General features: G+C 54.4%; 1 protein-coding gene across 1 annotated transcript in view; it reads right to left on the bottom strand.

The window, feature by feature from the left end:
- Positions 1–16644, bottom strand: part of GABRB2 (gamma-aminobutyric acid type A receptor subunit beta2) — a 300429-nt gene extending 283785 nt beyond the window's left edge. Inside the window, exon 1 of the mRNA XM_074960637.1 lies at positions 16629–16644. The gene's annotated coding sequence lies outside the window, so the exon portion shown is untranslated. The remainder of the gene's footprint in view (positions 1–16628) is intronic.
- Positions 16645–17170: the final 526 nt, after the last annotated feature.

The raw sequence follows: 17170 nt of genomic DNA on the forward strand, positions 1-17170 counted from the left end.
TCATTGGTGGGGGTGCTCATGGCCCCCGGCGGGTCGCGTAGCAACCCGTGTCCCATCCCGTAAGTAAGTAGATCTTTCCGGAAGCCGCGGGCCAGCTCGTAGGCCGCGGCACCGCGCCTCCCTTGCCCTCTGCCCTCCTTCATAAGGGCCCTTGCGGCCTGAACGAGTTGGTCGAAGTCCCCCCATCGCTGGAGAGCCAGCTGTGCCCTATTGCGGGCACCACGGGTGTGCTCTAAGAACTTCCGTAGTGCATGCCGCAGCTCATGGGGGGATGGGGTTACGGTTTCCGGGGTACTCCCCGATGGGATTCTTAATACAGCCTCGAGGTCCGCTAAGGCGGGTAGGCAGGGTGCGGACCGCCGACGGGGCGTCTGACAGGCTGGGGTTATTAAATCCATCTCGTGTCTTGGGGTGGACGGGGATGGCAGGGGGAAAAGCGCAACTCCTGATGAGTCGCAACTAGAAAATGTAAAGACTGCTCCTTGGGGGGAATCTGCAAAAGGCGGAAAAGAAATAACCCCAGGGGCGGCAGTAGCCTTGCAGGAGGAGGGAAATTGAACCGGGACAGGGGTGGGGGCAGGGGCAGAGGTAAGGCCCTGGGCTTCAGGAGGCGAGCAACAAAAAGAAGGTGCCTCCTGAGCAGGGTCGGGGGTTAAGGGGCAAGGGAGGGGGCTCCGAGTAACGCTAGATGCTGGCTCCGGGGTGATCGTGGCAGCCATGGCATCAGATGGTAAACCACTTTCCGTGGGGTGCTCACCCGGAAAGGCAGTCAGGGGGAGAGAACATGGGGAAAGGGGGCCTGGGGTGAGATTGCCTAAATCGAGGCCGGCCGGCAGTAAATCATCCCCTCCCTGGGTGACCGGGGTCAAATCTAGGGCCTCAATCTCTGCATACACAGAGGAGAGGCCAACTCCTACTACCCTGGGGGCCTCTCCGCTAGGGCCCGCCTCAACGGTCACGTCGGGGTTCGTAGGGAGTTCAGGTGGTATCCGGTTAGGAGGGGCTTCCTCCGGGGCTTCGGAGGGGAGGGTCCCCCGCGGAGGGGGGATTCCTCCCTCCAATGCCAGTCTATCTTCACCTCCCGACACCAGCGAATGGATCTCACTCGTGGCCGAAGCGGGAGGCTCAAGGTCAGTACCTCCCTTCCTGGTCTTCCGGGGGGCTTCCGCGTCAGATGGATGCAGCGGAGCTCGAGCCCTCCGCTTGCCTCGCTTCCCCTGGACTACAGTCCAGCCCTCCATAGCGTCATCTGGGGGTTGAGTAGCAGGGGGCGGAGCGGGGCGCGGAGGCAAAGGTTCAGGGGTTCGGGGGGATAGCGGTGAGGCAGCAGGAGGGGCGGGGGGTTCTCCTTGGGGCGAGCCCTCTCCTGCACCTGGTAATAGCTGTGCCACACTCTCCTCCAGAGGCTCTGCCGAGGTGGTTACAGCAAGAGCGGGACTCCCGTGGTCGCCCGGGCGTTGTTGGAAAGGTACCTCTTGGGCCCGGACGGGGGCAGCGTTGGATCGGGTGGGAGGAGGGGTGGTTTCAGGTGCCGGGTGGCCAGGGGTGTCGGCGACGACAGGGCCGATATCCTGCCGGGTCTCGGGGGTCTCAGGTGCCCCTCTCCCCCGGGCCAAAGGGCAGTCCCTGCGGACATGCCCCGCCGAGCGGCAGAGGTAGCACCGGGCCTCTCCGGTGGAATAAAAGACCCTATAGCGGGCTCCCTGGTAGGGGACTAGGAAGGACCCCTCAAGCGCCTCTCCGTCACGCACCCCCGCCGGCAGTGAAATCTGCACTTGCCGGCGGAACGAAAGGACGTGACGGAGGGCGGGGTCCTTGCAGCCTAACGGGAGAGGGCTGATAGCAGAGACGAGTTTTCCCAGGGCAGAAAGAGCGGGTAACAGGGCAACGTTAGGTAAAAAGGGAGGAACGGAGGTGAGGACGAGGCGAACGCCCAGATCTTCTAGCGGTTCTAGGGGGATAAACACCCCTCCTACCACTAGGCCCTTCTCCACCGCCTCCTGGGCGGCAGTCTCCGAAGCCAGAAAGAAAACGACCTTCCCATACATCTTGGAGGCCGCCACAATGGCCATGGGTCCCACCACCTTCGCCAACGCCTGCACGTATGCCTCCACGTGGGGCGAGGCGGGCACCAGGAGGCAACGGACACCGTGCTTCCTGGTCAGGGCGGGAAGAGGGCCCCGGGCGCTAGTGATGGTAGCGGAGGTAGTGGGTGGGCGAGATGAGGAGGCGGCAGGCGAGGGGGAGCCTGCCGCCGCCCGGGCATACGTCCTGGGGGCCGGGGGAGGGACGGTCGCAGAGCTGGTGGAGGGAACAGCTGGGAGGGGTGCCACGATCAATGATGAGGCCATAGTGGTGGGGGCGGCCTCTGCCATGGAGGGCCCAGCGGCATTAGCGGGGCCCTTTCCTTTCGGCCCGCCCCGACCTTTCCGTCTAACTGGGGGGGGGGTTCCTAGAATCTAATGGGGCAAGAACCAAAGCAGCAGTAGTAATTGCCCCGGTGCCTCCCACTGCCGAGGCCCCAGCGGGGGCGGGGGCAGGGGTACTAACAATGGAGGCGGTGGGGAAATCCTGAGGGGTGGGCAGGGGGGTAGATGGGGAAGGGACAACCAATTTCGTTGGAGGGGCCTTGCGTCTCTCCATCTCTGCCATTGTAAGCAGGGAGAGACAGGGAGACACCGGAGGGAGGGGGGGGGCAAAAATCGGGGTCCGGTAGTAGGGGTAAACTATGGGATAAACAATCCGGGGGGTGGGGGTGGAGGGAGGACGACCCACCACAATTGTCCAAAGAGTCTCGTTTGGTTGGTTGCTATGCCCGGTCCGAAAGGTAAAGTCCAAAGCAAACAGCTGGATCCGAAGGCAGATGGCAGATTGCCAGCAGGGACAAGGCAGCGGGGGCCGTGATAGTCGTAGTAGTGGTGGGGGGGTTAGGGGCACCGGTGGATCTGGGGGTAGCTCCCTGCTACACCCCTGTGCCGCCACAGACGCAGCTGGAACGCAGTCAACTCCCCCCCCCGAGGGTATAATTCAAAGGAAATCCCTCAGTCTTACGGCCTCTCTCCACGATGATTCATAGCTGCTCGGGCGAGTTCTCCGGCCTCTGGCATCTGTTGCAGCTGTTGGCTCTGTCCCAAGGCTCTCGGCAGCTAGGAATGTTGTAATGATAAGAAAAAAGTCCAGGCAAAAAACAAAACGGCTGGGTCTGGGGGCGTCCACTCCCCTCTCTGGACAGCGGGTCGGCAGTCCTCCCCCCCTCCTCTGGGGGTTTCAATTAAGCAAAGAGCAAAGTCCAAAAGCAGGCATCTGGGGGGGGGGGTGCTGGCAACCGGCCAGCACACTGACGCAGCTCAGGAAAACGGGAGAAAACGAAACCAAAAAAACAAAGCGTCCGGCCCAAACGCGGGGGGGGAAACTAAGCGAAAGGAAAAGTGTGAAAAATCTGGGCCAGGGGGCTTCAGGAAAGAAAGGAAAGCAGATAGCTCAGGAGCGAGCGAAGAAACGATTCCGTCTCCTAACAGGGAAGGTTTTTTTTTTTTTTTTTTTTTTTTTTTTTGAAACAGAAAAGAAATTTATTTGTAACAGTTACAGAGATTACAAAAAGATAAAGAAAAACTTAGCAACAAAACAACGCAATCAGAAGGTATAACACAACAGCTTTCAGGAGGGAGAGGTGTTCAGGCTAGCCCAGGCCCAGAGCGGGGGGGCTTCCTCGACACTCGTGGTCTTCCACCCTCCTGAGTTACCTGGTGGCCTAGAGCGGGGGGGCTTCCTCGACACTCGTGGTCTTCCACCCCCTTGAGTTACCTAGTGCCGCGCCCAGGGTCACCGACCCTCCCTCTCCTGAGAGTGCCCGACAAGATGGGCACGGCTGCGGGGTGGGTGGCTGGGAGGGAGGGGGGCACATCCATGTATTATAAGACCCCTCCTAAATAACAATAATGATGGTATTCACAGCAGCTAACGGCTGTGGCTGGCGTCTCTCGCTCTGTCCCTCAATCAGAGGGTCAGACGGAGGGAACCGGACGGGGTCACCGAGCAGAGAACCCCGGACAGCGCCCACCGTTCCTCGAAGGTGTCAAGGGAGTCGGTGGACGCCGCCCAGAGGAACTCCGCCCGGATGCGTGAATGTACTGAGGATCGGAAAACGGCCCTACAATCGCAGGACGCCTCATGAGCCAACCTCCGCTCTCTGGTCTTATAAATGGCTGTCTTAGCCAAGGCTAGGAGGAGGCTAACCAGGAGATCCCGCGACTTGGTGGGGCCACGGATGGGGAGTGTATAGATAAAGAGGTGAGGGGAAAAATGAAGCCAAAAGCGCAAAAGAATGTTTGTGAGGAGCCGAAAAAGAGGCTGCAATCTGGCACACTCTAAATAGACGTGCGCCAGGGTTTCCCTCACGTTACAGAAGGGGCAAGTCTCCGGAACGGAGGTAAAACGTGTCAAAAACACGCCCGTGCTCACGGCCCCGTGAAGGAGCCGCCAACTGATGTCCCCGACGGGCCTCGGGACCAAGGTGAAGTACAGGCTGGCCCACCGAGGTTGCTCCCCCTCCAAGGGTGGTAGGAGATCTCGCCACTTTGTGTCGGGGCGGGACACCAGGGTGCGGGCGTGAAGGGTATGGAGCGTGAGTGTATATAAATATTGCCGTGGTGCAACTTGAAAACCGACCGGTTGCAATTCATGCAGCCGGCTTGCAGTGAAAGGATGAGGGGTGTGTTGGGATCGGCAGGGTAGGGGCCCGATGGAAAGGTCCGGTGGGCCTGGGGTAAAGGATGGGCGGGGTGCGCCCTCGCGCAAGGCTCGGCTGACATAAGCCCGAGCAGCGGGGGTCAAAGCGGCCTCCACCTCCTGAAGCACGCGCCGGGGGGTGCGAAGGCTGGAGAGCCCCATGCGTCGAGCGAGCGTCAGGGGATCCAGCCAGTCTCCCCGGTCGTAGTCCAGGAGGTCCCCGACCCTCGTAACTCCCGCCAGGACCAACCTCTGGCGCACCGTGCGGGACTCCGCCGCCTGCAAACGAAGTTGGGGGTTGTGTAGCAGGGGCTCCGTGAGGAGATCTGCCCCCACGATGGCCGCCACAGACCTGGTGGTTGAAAACAGTTTCCAGGTCCGGAGGAGGTCCTGGTAGAAATCCGGCAGCCCGGAGAGGTCTCGCGGAAAACCTCTCGGACAAAGATAAAAGAGCTGCCGGTCATATCGGAGCCCATGGAAGCGGCGTAGGAAGGTGTGCGCCAATATGCTCCACGTCGAACTACCTGCACCATAAAGGAGCCTCTGCAGGGCCTGGAGGCGGAAAACGCGGACCTGAGTGTACAGACACTTCAGGCCCTGCCCTCCTTCCTTCAGGGGCAAATGAAGAACTCCAACAGGGGCCCAGTGCAATCCTGACCAAAAGAACTCCAGAATCAATCTCCGGAGGTGGGACAGGAAACCCGGGGCCGGGGCTAGGGTGTTGAGCCGGTAGCAGAGCGTGGACAGGACTAGTTGGTTAAGCACCAGTGCTCTCCCCCGAAGGGAGAGACATCGGAGTAGCCTCGTCCATTTCCTGATCCGCTCAATCACGCCGCCTTCCAAATTTTGCCAGTTCTCCGGCGGAGAAGGGTGCGTGGCAGAAAGGTAAACGCCGAGATAGAGCAGAGGGCCGGCACTCCACCGGATGGTCTGAAGCGCGGGTGGGAGGGAGCTTACCTGCCGCCAGCCCCCCACCGCCAAGCCAGAGCTCTTGACCCAGTTGACTCGGGCGGAGGAGGCTGCTGAATAGATGGCTTGGCATGCCTCCACTCGCGCCAAGTCGCCCGGGTCCTGGACCACGAGGAGGACGTCATCGGCGTACGCCGACAGGACCAGCCGCAGCTCCGGCTCCCGCAGCACCAACCCCGTCAACCTCCTGCGGAGGAGACAGAGGAAAGGCTCGATCGCCAGAGCGTACAGCTGGCCTGAGAGGGGGCACCCCTGCCGCACCCCTCGCCCGAAGCTGACCGGTTCGGTCAGGGTCCAGTTGAGCCTAACCAAACACTCCGCGGAGGCGTACAGCACCCGGAGAAAACTCACAAACTGAGGTCCGAATCCAAACGCCCGCAGGGTGCTCAGGAGGTACCCATGATCCACTCTATCGAACGCCTTCTCCTGATCGAGAGACAGGAGGGCGAACGACAGACCGTCTCTCCGCCCGAGTTCCAAAAGGTCTCGGACTAGAAAGAGGTTGTCAAAAATGCTGCGACCCGGGACAGTATAGGTCTGGTCTGGGTGGATCACGTCCGCCATCACGGACCCTAGCCGCAGCGAAATTGCTTTCGCTACGATTTTGTAATCCGTGCTAAGGAGTGAGAGGGGACGCCAGTTTCGTAAGTCGCGGAGGTCCCCCTTCTTCGGCAGCAAGGCAAGCACCGCTCGCCTGCACGACAGAGGGAGGACCCCGCCCTGCAAAGACTCAGCCCAGACAGTGACTAGGTCTGGGCCGAGGATGTCCCAGAACGCGCGGTAAAACTCCACGGTCAGCCCGTCCATGCCTGGAGATTTATTGGTGGGCATGCGGCGGAGGGCTTCCGAGAACTCGGCCAGGGTGAGAGGCAGCTCTAGCCGGTCTCGGTCGCCCACGCTGACCGTGGGGAGTTCCTCCCAGAGCACCCCGCGAGCGCCAGGATCGGTCGGATCCGGGGAGAAAAGGCTTGCGTAGAAGTCACGGGCCCTCCCACACATCTCCTCCGGATCCGTGAGGGGGGTGCCGTCTTCCGCTAGAAGGCAGGTGACGTGTTTTTTGGCCCCCCTCGTTTTCTCCAGGGCATAGAAGAAGCGGGAGCCGCGATCCATCTCCCGAAGGAGGCGGATGCGGGACCGGACAAAGGCACCTCGGGCCCGGTGGTCCTTGAGGGCTCGAAGTTCCTCCCGCTTCTCCCGGCACGCTCCGCAGAGGGACGGGTCCCCGGGGCTGGCGGCCAGGCGCCTCTCCAGCTCTAAGACCTCCCGTTCCAACTGCTCTATCGCTGCATTTCTCCGTCGGCTGGCGCCCCGAGTGTAGTTGCGGCAGAAGAGCTTGGCGCGCACCTTCCCTAGATCCCACCAGCGCCGCACCGAGGGAAAGGCACGCCACTGCTCCCGCCAGGCCAGCCAAAACTCCCGGAAGGACATCACAAAGCTCTCGTCCTCCAGCAGGCTGTTATTAAAGTGCCAGTAGGCCGGCCCCGGTCCCTCCGCACGGAGGGAGACCGTGACGGTAACTAAATGATGGTCGGAAAAAGGGGCCGGCCGCACGGTGGAGGAGTGGGCCTGTGAAAGATGGAAACGGGATAGGTAAATACGGTCTAACCGAGAGCGGTGTGACCGATGGGCCTCCACCCGGACAAAGGTAAACGTGGAAGTGTCATCTGGGTGATGGTCGCGCCAGACGTCCACTAGGGAGTGATAATCGACTATGTCTCGGAGAATGGTCGCGGCGGCCGGGCTCGGCTCGGCCCCCGAGCGGTCCCGCTCCTCGAGGGTAGTGTTAAAGTCCCCTCCCAGGATCAGGCACTCGTGCGAGTCTAGGGTGCCGAGAAAATCGGACACCTGCTGGTAGAATTGTGGCCGCTGTGAACTCACTTGCGGGGCATAGATATTAACAAGATTGACCACGAGCCCCTCCAGACGAACTCGGAGGTGCAACAAGTGGCCCGGTACAACCTCAGTGACCCCTAGCACCTCGGGCCGCAGGGCGGGGGAGAACAGGGTCGCCACTCCAGCTTGCCAGGTCGTGCAATGGCTGAAGTATACCCCGTCCCCCCACTCCAGCCGCCACCTATCCTCGGCGGTTGGGTCCGTGTGGGTCTCCTGCAGGAAAACCACAGAGTACCCCCCCTCCCGAAGGTAGGAGAGCACCTGGGACCTGCGGAGAGCCATCCTACAGCCCCTGGTATTCAGGGTTACAATAATGAGAGGTGTCATGCGGAGGGCCGGGGGGGTGGGGAGTTCTCATTGGTGGGGGTGCTCATGGCCCCCGGCGGGTCGCGTAGCAACCCGTGTCCCATCCCATAAGTAAGTAGCTCTTTCCGGAAGCCGCGGGCCCGCTCGTAGGCCGCAGCACCGCGCCTCCCTTGCCCTCTGCCCTCCTTCATAAGGGCCCTTGCGGCCTGAACAAGTTGATCGAAGTCCCCCCATCGCTGGAGAGCCAGCTGTGCCCTATTGCAGGCACCACGGGTGTGCTCTAAGAACTGCCGTAGTGCGTGCCGCAGCTCATGGGGGGATGGGGTTACGGTTTCCGGGGTACTCCCCGATGGGGTTCTTAATACAGCCTCGAGGTCCGCTAAGGCGGGTAGGCAGGGTGCGGACCGCCGACGGGGCGTCTGACAGGCTGGGGTTATTAAATCCATCTCGTGCCTTGGAGTGGAAGGGGATGGCAGGGGGAAAAGCGCAACTCCTAATGAGTCGCAACTAGAAAACGTAAAGACTGCTCCCTGGGGGGGGTCTGCAAAAGGCGGAAAAGAAATAACCCCAGGGGCGGCAGTAGCCTTGCAGGAGGAGGGAAATTGAACCGGGACAGGGGTGGGGACAGGGGCAGAGGTAAGGCCCTGGGCTTCAGGAGGCGAGCAGCAAAAAGAAGATGCCTCCTGAGCAGGGTCGGGGGTTAAGGGGCAAGGGAGGGGGCTCCGAGCAATGCTAGATGCTGGCTTCGGGGTGGTCGTGGCAGCCATGGCATCAGGTGGTAAACCACTTTCCGTGGGGTGCTCACCCGGAAAGGCAGTCAGGGGGAGAGAACATGGGGAAAGGGGGCCTGGGGTGAGATTGCCTAAAACGAGGCTGGCCGGCAATAAATCATCCCCTCCCTGGGTGACCGGGGTCAAATCTAGGGCCTCAATCTCTGCATACACAGAGGAGAGGCCGACTCCTACTACCCTGGGGGCCTCTCCGCTAGGGCCCGCCTCAACGGTCACGTCGGGGTTCGTAGGGAGTTCAGGTGGTATCCGGTTAGAAGGGGCTTCCTCCGGGGCTTCGGAGGGGAGGGTCCCCCGCGGAGGGGGGAGTCCTCCCTCCAATGCCAGTCTATCTTCACCTCCCGACACCAGCGAATGGATCTCACTCGTGGCCGAAGCGGGAGGCTCAAGGTCAGTACCTCCCTTCCTGGTCTTCCGGGGGGCTTCCGCGTCAGATGGATGCAGCGGGGCTCGAGCCCTCCGCTTGCCTCGCTTCCCCTGGACTACAGTCCAGCCCTCCATAGCGTCATCTGGGGATTGAATAGCAGGGGGCAGAGCGGGGCGCGGAGGCAAAGGTTCAGGGGTTCGGGGGGATAGCGGTGAGGGAGCAGGAGGGGCGGGGGGTTCTCCCTGGGGCGAGCCCTCTCCTGCACCTGGTAATAACTGTGCCACACTCTCCTCCAGAGGCTCTGCCGAGGTGGTTACAGCAAGAGCGGGACTCCCGTGGTCGCCCGGGCGTTGTTGGAAAGGTACCTCTTGGGCCCGGACGGGGGCAGCGTTGGATCGGGTGGGAGGAGGGGTGGTGTCAGGTGCCGGGTGGCCAGGGGTGTCAGCAACGACAGGGCCGATATCCTGCCGGGTCTCGGGGGTCTCAGGTGCCCCTCTCCCCCGGGCCAAAGGGCAGTCCCTGCGGACATGCCCCGCCGAGCGGCAGAGGTAGCACCGGGCCTCTCCGGTGGAATAAAAGACCCTATAGCGGGCTCCCTGGTAGGGAACTAGGAAGGACCCCTCAAGCGCCTCTCCGTCACGCACCCCCGCCGGCAGTGAAATCTGCACTTGCCGGCGGAACGAAAGGACGTGACGGAGGGCGGGGTCCTTGCAGCCTAACGGGAGAGGGCTGATAGCAGAGACGAGCTTTCCCAGGGCAGAAAGAGCGGGTAACAGGGCAACATTAGGTAAAAAGGGAGGAACGGAGGTGAGGACGAGGCGAACGCCCAGATCTTCTAGCGGTTCTAGGGGGATAAACACCCCTCCTACCACTAGGCCCTTCTCCACCGCCTCCTGGGCGGCAGTCTCCGAAGCCAGAAAGAAAACGACCTTCCCATACATCTTGGAGGCCGCCACAATGGCCATGGGTCCTACCACCTTCGCCAACGCTTGCACGTATGCTTCCACGTGGGGCGAGGCGGGCACCAGGAGGCAACGGACACCGTGCTTCCTGGTCAGGGCGGGAAGAGGGCCCCGGGCGCTAGTGATGGTAGCGGAGGTAATGGGTGGGCGAGATGAGGAGGCGGCAGGCGAGGGGGAGCCTGCCGCCGCCCGGGCATACGTCCTGGGGGCCGGGGGAGGGACGGTCGCAGAGCTGGTGGAGGGAACAGCTGGGAGGGGTGCCACAATCGATGATGAGGCCACAGTGGTGGGGGCGGCCTCTGCCATGGAGGGCCCAGCGGCTTTAGCGGGGCCCTTTCCTTTCGGCCCGCCCCGACCTTTCCGTCGAACTGGGGGGGGGTTCCTAGAATCTAATGGGGCAAAAACCAAAGCAGCAGTAGTAATTGCCCCGGTGCCTCCCACTGCCGAGGCCCCAGCGGGGGCGGGGGCAGGGGTTCTAACAATGGAGGCGGTGGGAAGATCTTGAGGGGTGGGCAGGGGGGTAGATGGGGAAGGGACAACCAATTTCGTTGGAGGGGCCTTGCGTCTCTCCATCTCTGCCATTGTAAGCAGGGAGAGACAGGGAGACACCGGAAGAAGGGGGGGGGGCAAAAATCGGGGTCCGGTAGTAGGGGTAAACTATGGGATAAACAATCCGGGGGGTGGGGGTGGAGGGAGGACGACCCACCACAATTGTCCAAAGAGTCTCGTTTGGTTGGTTGTTATGTCCGGTCCGAAAGGCAAAGTCCAAAGCAAACAGCTGGATCCGAAGGCAGATGGCAGATCGCCAGCAGGGACGAGGCAGCGGGGGCCGTGATAGTCGTAGTAGTGGTGGGGGGGTTGGGGGCACCGGTGGATCTGGGGGTAGCTCCCTGCTACACCCCTGTGCCGCCACAGACGCAGCTGGAACGCAGTCAACTCCCCCCCCCGAGGGTATAATTCAAAGGAAATCCCTCAGTCTTACGGCTTCTCTCCACGATGATTCACGGCTGCTCGGGCGAGTTCTCCGGCCTCTGGCATCTGTTGCAGCTGTTGGCTCTGTCCCAAGGCTCTCGGCAGCTAGGAATGTTGTAATGATAAGAAAAAAGTCCAGGCAAAAAACAAAACGGCTGGGTCTGGGGGCGTCCACTCCCCTCTCTGGACAGCGGGTCGGCAGTCCTCCCCCCCTCCTCTGGGGGTTTCAATTAAGCAAAGAGCAAAGTCCAAAAGCAGGCGTCTGGGGGGGGGGGTGCTGGCAACCGGCCAGCACACTGACGCAGCTCAGGAAAACGGGAGAAAACGAAACCAAAAAAACAAAGCGTCCGGCCCAAACGCGGGGGGGAAACTAAGCGAAAGGAAAAGTGTGAAAAATCTGGGCCAGGGGGCTTCAGGAAAGAAAGGAAAGCAGATAGCTCAGGAGCGAGCGAAGAAACGATTCCGTCTCCTAACAGGGACGGTTCCAGAACAATCAGGAACCTTCTGGATACAATTAAGACAGGCTGATTAGAACACCTGCAGCCAATCAAGAAGCTGCTAGAATCAAGTAAGGCAGGCTAATCAGGGCACCTGGGTTTTAAAAAGGAGCTCACTTCAGTTTGTGGTGTGTGTGTGAGGAGCTGGGAGCAAGAGGCACTAGGAGCTGAGAGTGAGAATGTGGACTGCTGGAGGACTGAGGTGTACAAGCATTATCAGACACCAGGAGAAAGGTCCTATGGTGAGGATAAAGAAGGTGTTGGAAGGAGGCCATGGGGAAGTAGCCCAGGGAGTTGTAGCTGTCGCACAGCTGTTCCAGGAGGCACTCTAGACAGCTGCATTCCACAGGGCCCTGGGCTGGAACCCGGAGTAGAGGGCGGGCCCGGGTTCCCCCCCAAATCCTCCCAACTCCTGGTCAGACACAGGAGGAGTCGACCTGGACTGTGAATTCAGAAAAACGGCCAAACTAAGGGCTGCCGTGAAGCTCCAAGGCAAGCAAATCCACCAATAAGCGCAAGACCCACCAAGATAGAGCAGGAACTTTGTCACATATGTCATTCAGCAAGTCACCTACCAAAGAGCATGTCTCTGGAAGAATGGAACAGAAAGCTACAGAAGACATAACTTATGGGCATCCTTACAGAAAGAAGTTGATAGCTATCAAGAGAGGTTCTTCAACCATCCTAAAAAGGCAAGCAGGTGTAATCCATATTAAGAAGAGAATTCAGCAAAGGACAACAAGATGGTGGATGGTGTGCTGTCTCCCTGAAGCCAAAATATGCGCTATAATTACAAGATTGGATGGGATTATGACCTTATCTGACCAGGATTCACTGGTGATGATACAATTTGGAATCAATGTCATGGCATAACATGGAACTACACAGATTATAGAAGGCTTCAGGGCTCTTCGAAAAGAGTTAAACAAAGATAAAGAGAACATCTCAGGGATCCTCCTTTTCGCTGTGGTGATTTTACCTCTAAATATGACATTGGTGAGAGAGATACTGGAATATTGCATCCAGTTCTGGTGTCCACATCTTAAAGAAGATGTTGAAAAATTAGAGAGGAAAAAAAGCCAGAAAAATGATTCAAGGATTGGAGAAAATGTAAAGCATTGAGATACATAAAGAGCTTGATCTGTTTGGCTTATCAAAAAAGAAGCTTGAGAGGAATATCATAAATACTTCCATACAATGTTTAAGTTCCTGTACAGGGAGAAAATGCTAGGTACTAAAAGGATCTTTAATATATAAGAGAAAGGCATAACAAGAACCAATGGTTGGAAGCTGAAGCCAGACAAATTCCAATTGGAAATAAGACACATATTTTTAACAGCTAGGATGATTAACCACTGGGACAAACTGTCAAGGGAAGTAGTGGATTGTCCATCTCTTGATGTGTTCATATCAAAACTGGATGCCTTTCTGGAAGATAAGCATTAGCCAAACATATTATTGATCTTAATACAGGGGTAACTGGGTGAAATTTATTTGCCTACAATACATTGGAGGTCAGACTTGATGATCTAATGGTCACTTATGGCCTTACACTCTATGAATGTCATTAAAGTCCAGGGCCATCCCTTGACCCAGTAACTAGTAGTGTGACTAGTTTGGTTTGATATATAACAGGCACAAATGATTATGGAATAAAAACCTTCAATAGTGTAAGACATAATTTAGCCTACATGTTGACCATGGTAGGACACAATCCCATTATAGGTAGTTGTCCACATAATTCTTAGTGGAGGTTACCTATTGGGGAAAACAGAAAACAAAAATATAGGTGTATATCATGGTACCTCAGTATATACTGGGATTCAAAAATAGGTAGTAAACTCTCAGATTAAGCAAAATATTATCCAAAGAATTAATTCTAATCAGAAAAAATAGGGTATACAAATGGCAAGTAAGAGAACCATGCATACTTAACCAACAAATCCACCATACCACAAAAATACATTACAAAGTACACAGTACAATGTAACACTTTTCCAGGACAGTTTGTCAGCATAAGAATTTTAAGACTATTTTTATGAAACGATCATGGGTTCCATTTAAAAATAAATAAGATGAAACAGCAACAGAAATTGTTCCAGGGTGAACTGCAGCTGAGAATGACTATGGTAAACAGAACCCTGCATGGTCTAGTAAACTTGACCACAGGGTTTTACTACTATTCTCTTTTGCCAGTTCAACCTATGGCTTGAGACAACCAATGGCAGAATGTTAGGGTATTCAGAGATTTAGATAAGCTCCTCATTAAGTTCAGATGCTTGATACAAAAAAAAATGTTTCTAGTACTGGACATTAAGTTAGTCTCTAAGGTGCCACAAGTACGCCTTTTCTTTTTAAGTAGCAACAGTATCTGCATGTATTAGATTATGATGATTTTTTTTAATCACGAATGTGTTCTAGCACAGTAAGCTGAATCTCATCTGAACAGGAAATTTAACTTGCTGCACTTACACAAAAGTATCATGAGCTTCTATAGAGTGATTAAAGTTGATCTATCATTATTTATATTACAATAATGCCTAATGCCCATGCCATATCAGGGCCTCTTTGAGGAAATCAGGCAAATCCAGAGAGTGACTATCTTTAGGAGATGCTGCAAAACCTTCCTCTTTGAAAAAGAATAACAGAATAACACTAACAACATTGACAGCCCCTTCTACCTGTAAACCTCCAACACTGACATCCCCTCCTGCCTGTAAAACCCTTCTAACACTCACCCCAAACAGGAAATTAATCAAATCAAACAAAATCCCTACTTTGCTACTGTGATAGTTTTTACATGAAAAGTGCACAGATACTATAGTGATGGGTGACAGGATAAACTCATAAGATAAATAATACACCATGCGTATACCTAAGAGACAGTCCTAACCCTGAAATGCTTACAGTGTCAAAAGACAATATAAAGAAAAGATGAGGGAAAAGGAAATATTATCTCTGCTTTACAAATTGGGACAGTGAGGCACAGGGAGATTAAGTGACTTGCACAGGTTACACAGGAAGTCTGTATTCCTCCCAGGATAAAAAGTTTGCACTTTTATTGTAAGCATCAGCAAAGAGTATCTGGCTCAGAAGAGAAGGTGTAAGAGAGTAACTAGTTGGAAATCTTTGCTTTCTTTCTTTTTCACAAGAATACTACTATTTGTTCTTGTACGGTTGAAGAATGTGTTGCAGATGCAGTAATGTGAAGTACAGAAGGTGCTCTTAGGGAAATGGTATAAATCCAGAACTAAAAACATATTCAAGGTAGAGAACCAAGAATGCATTAGAGCAACATATAACTGAGATCCGGATGCAGTGTTGGAATACTGAGGGTGCGCACCTTAGCAATCAATGTTGAGTGAATGAGTTGTGTCCAACACCCAATATCCCACTGGAAGAAATGCAACATATTGAAAGTTCTTTCCTCTGGACGAACACATGCAGTGATTTATGAAACATACAGGTGGCATCTGAACCTGTAAAAGCAGACTTAATAAAATCAGTGAAGGATGGGGACAGGCAAGCCTACCTCACCCTCTGTCTGGGAAAGGTTTGTATGATGGTCTCACAGGAGTTTTTGATGACTTCTCAAAAATTGGTGCAATGTGATTCATTCTGTCCGTGTTGAATCTTTAAGTCTCTATTAAACATCTTATACAAATTTGTACTGACTAGGGTAGATCTGACTTAAGGGCCGGAAAGTCTGACAGCCACATAGCTAAGGGCCCATATGTCATTCACTTCCAAAGACAAAAGGAGAGAGAAAAGTAGCAACAATAAGCTAAATCACAGTTGGGACCTCTAGGCAGTAACATAACGCAAATAATGAAAGGAATTGTCTTAAACGTCACATTCTGTGGCGAGTGCCACAGAAATGTCAACAAATAAAAAAAACAAACATATGCCTCCCGTGCTTCAGCAGGCTTTTCTGTAGACAAGTTTGCTTCTAATGCTTTTTGTTCATTCTCAGTCCTTCTCCTTTTGTTGACCCATCTTCTTCTTCCTCTCATTGCCCTTGTTCCTCATTTCTCCATCTGTCTATTTCTCATGTTCCCCCACTCCTGTCTTGTTCATGTTCTTCTGGCATTCATCCTTTCCTCCCTCTTCCCCTCATGCTGTCCTTCCCTTCAGAGCCAAAGGTCTCCCTCTACCTTTTGAATATGCCTGCCAAAAGTCAGACTTCATGATGCCAGCAGGCCACCGTACAGGCTGGATGAAGCCCTAGCAGTATGAAGGGAAAGATGGGAACAGTTCCAACAGTCAAGTTAGAAAGCGCAGGGATGGGGTGGAGGCCGTGTGGGACCAGGTTCTTCGCTGGGTCTCTGTGGCCTCACATACAGTCATGAAAACCAGATCCACTGTGAACAGGGTGGGGAAATAATGGTTGGGCAAGATGAAGGGAAAAGAAAATGCTAGAATGTAGGAGATAGGGGCCCCAAACCCATGTCCAAACAGCATAAAATATGGATTTTTTTTGTAATAATAAACAGTTCCATCTGGAAGATAGTTCCCTTTCTTTTATTTTTGCCCCTCTTCCTATCTCCTGTGATTTTAGTCTTCTCAGGCAGTGGTAAGTGCTGTGTATCCTGCCTGCCCTTGACCAGACATCTCTGAATAAAATCGGGAAATAAACTGAAGACAATTCCAGATAAGAGTTAAAATGTTTCTAGAAGAAACAAGAACTACAATGCAGAGAAGACAAAATTTCAAACTATTACTCATTTCTGATCCAAGTTTTCAAAGATTTGACATATCTAATGTTCTATACAGTTAATTTCTAAATAAAAGAATCTTAAATTGTAAATCATTTAGTGCTACTTACTTTGTGCAACCTATGAAACGTCTGCCACTCGAAACTGCCCACGACTTTAATAATCAATCTGAGAACACAGCCAATCAAATTCCATCCTACAATAGTTTCCTAGGTAACCAACAAAGATACTGACATGGACTGCACACAGGAGAAAGAAATGGAGGAAAAAAACAACGAAAAGCTGCAGCATTTCCACTTTTTTCACTACTTTTGATTGCATATTCTAAAATGCTGCAAAGACACCAGAATTGGCAAACATGGTAGCATAAAAAATACAGAATTGAGAGGCAGTGGTAAAGCACTTTTGTCTCTAGTGATTCAGAAGCTCACCTGAAGCTTTGCTTATGTTTTCTCCCCCGAAGTCTTTTATTAAATTAACATTTGTTCTTTGGATGGTTGGTTAGTCACTCCAGTGTGGATCATTATGTCACAATACAGTTTGAGACACTCTGATTTGTACACAGATTTGTACAGGATCTTAGATAGCCAGCTACAAAATACAAAGAAATATATAATTTTTTCTTTAGTCTAAGGGAGGAGTCACTGAGTTGCTCATTGGAAACGCTCTCTTCCATCTTCTTCCTTCCAACCTATATCCCCTCCCCACCTTGTCATTCTGGAAGCACAGTTGGAGGAGTGGTAAGAAATAACTTGGATCTATTTAGCCCATGTGTCTCACCAGCATCTGAGCACCCGCTTCAAATTTTACTAATTTAAAAAACTGACTCATTTAAAATATCTGTAAGGGCCTGTTTACATGGCAAGTTAGTGCACAGCAAGTTGGTGCGCTGTAGATTCACACCCCCAATTGCTATGTACTGTCTTGCTAGGTAGACAAGCCTTAAGTATTGGGGAAAAACTCATCCGGGTGA

The sequence above is a fragment of the Natator depressus genome, chromosome 8 (assembly GCF_965152275.1).
Source record: "Natator depressus isolate rNatDep1 chromosome 8, rNatDep2.hap1, whole genome shotgun sequence".
NCBI lineage: Eukaryota > Metazoa > Chordata > Testudines > Cheloniidae > Natator > Natator depressus.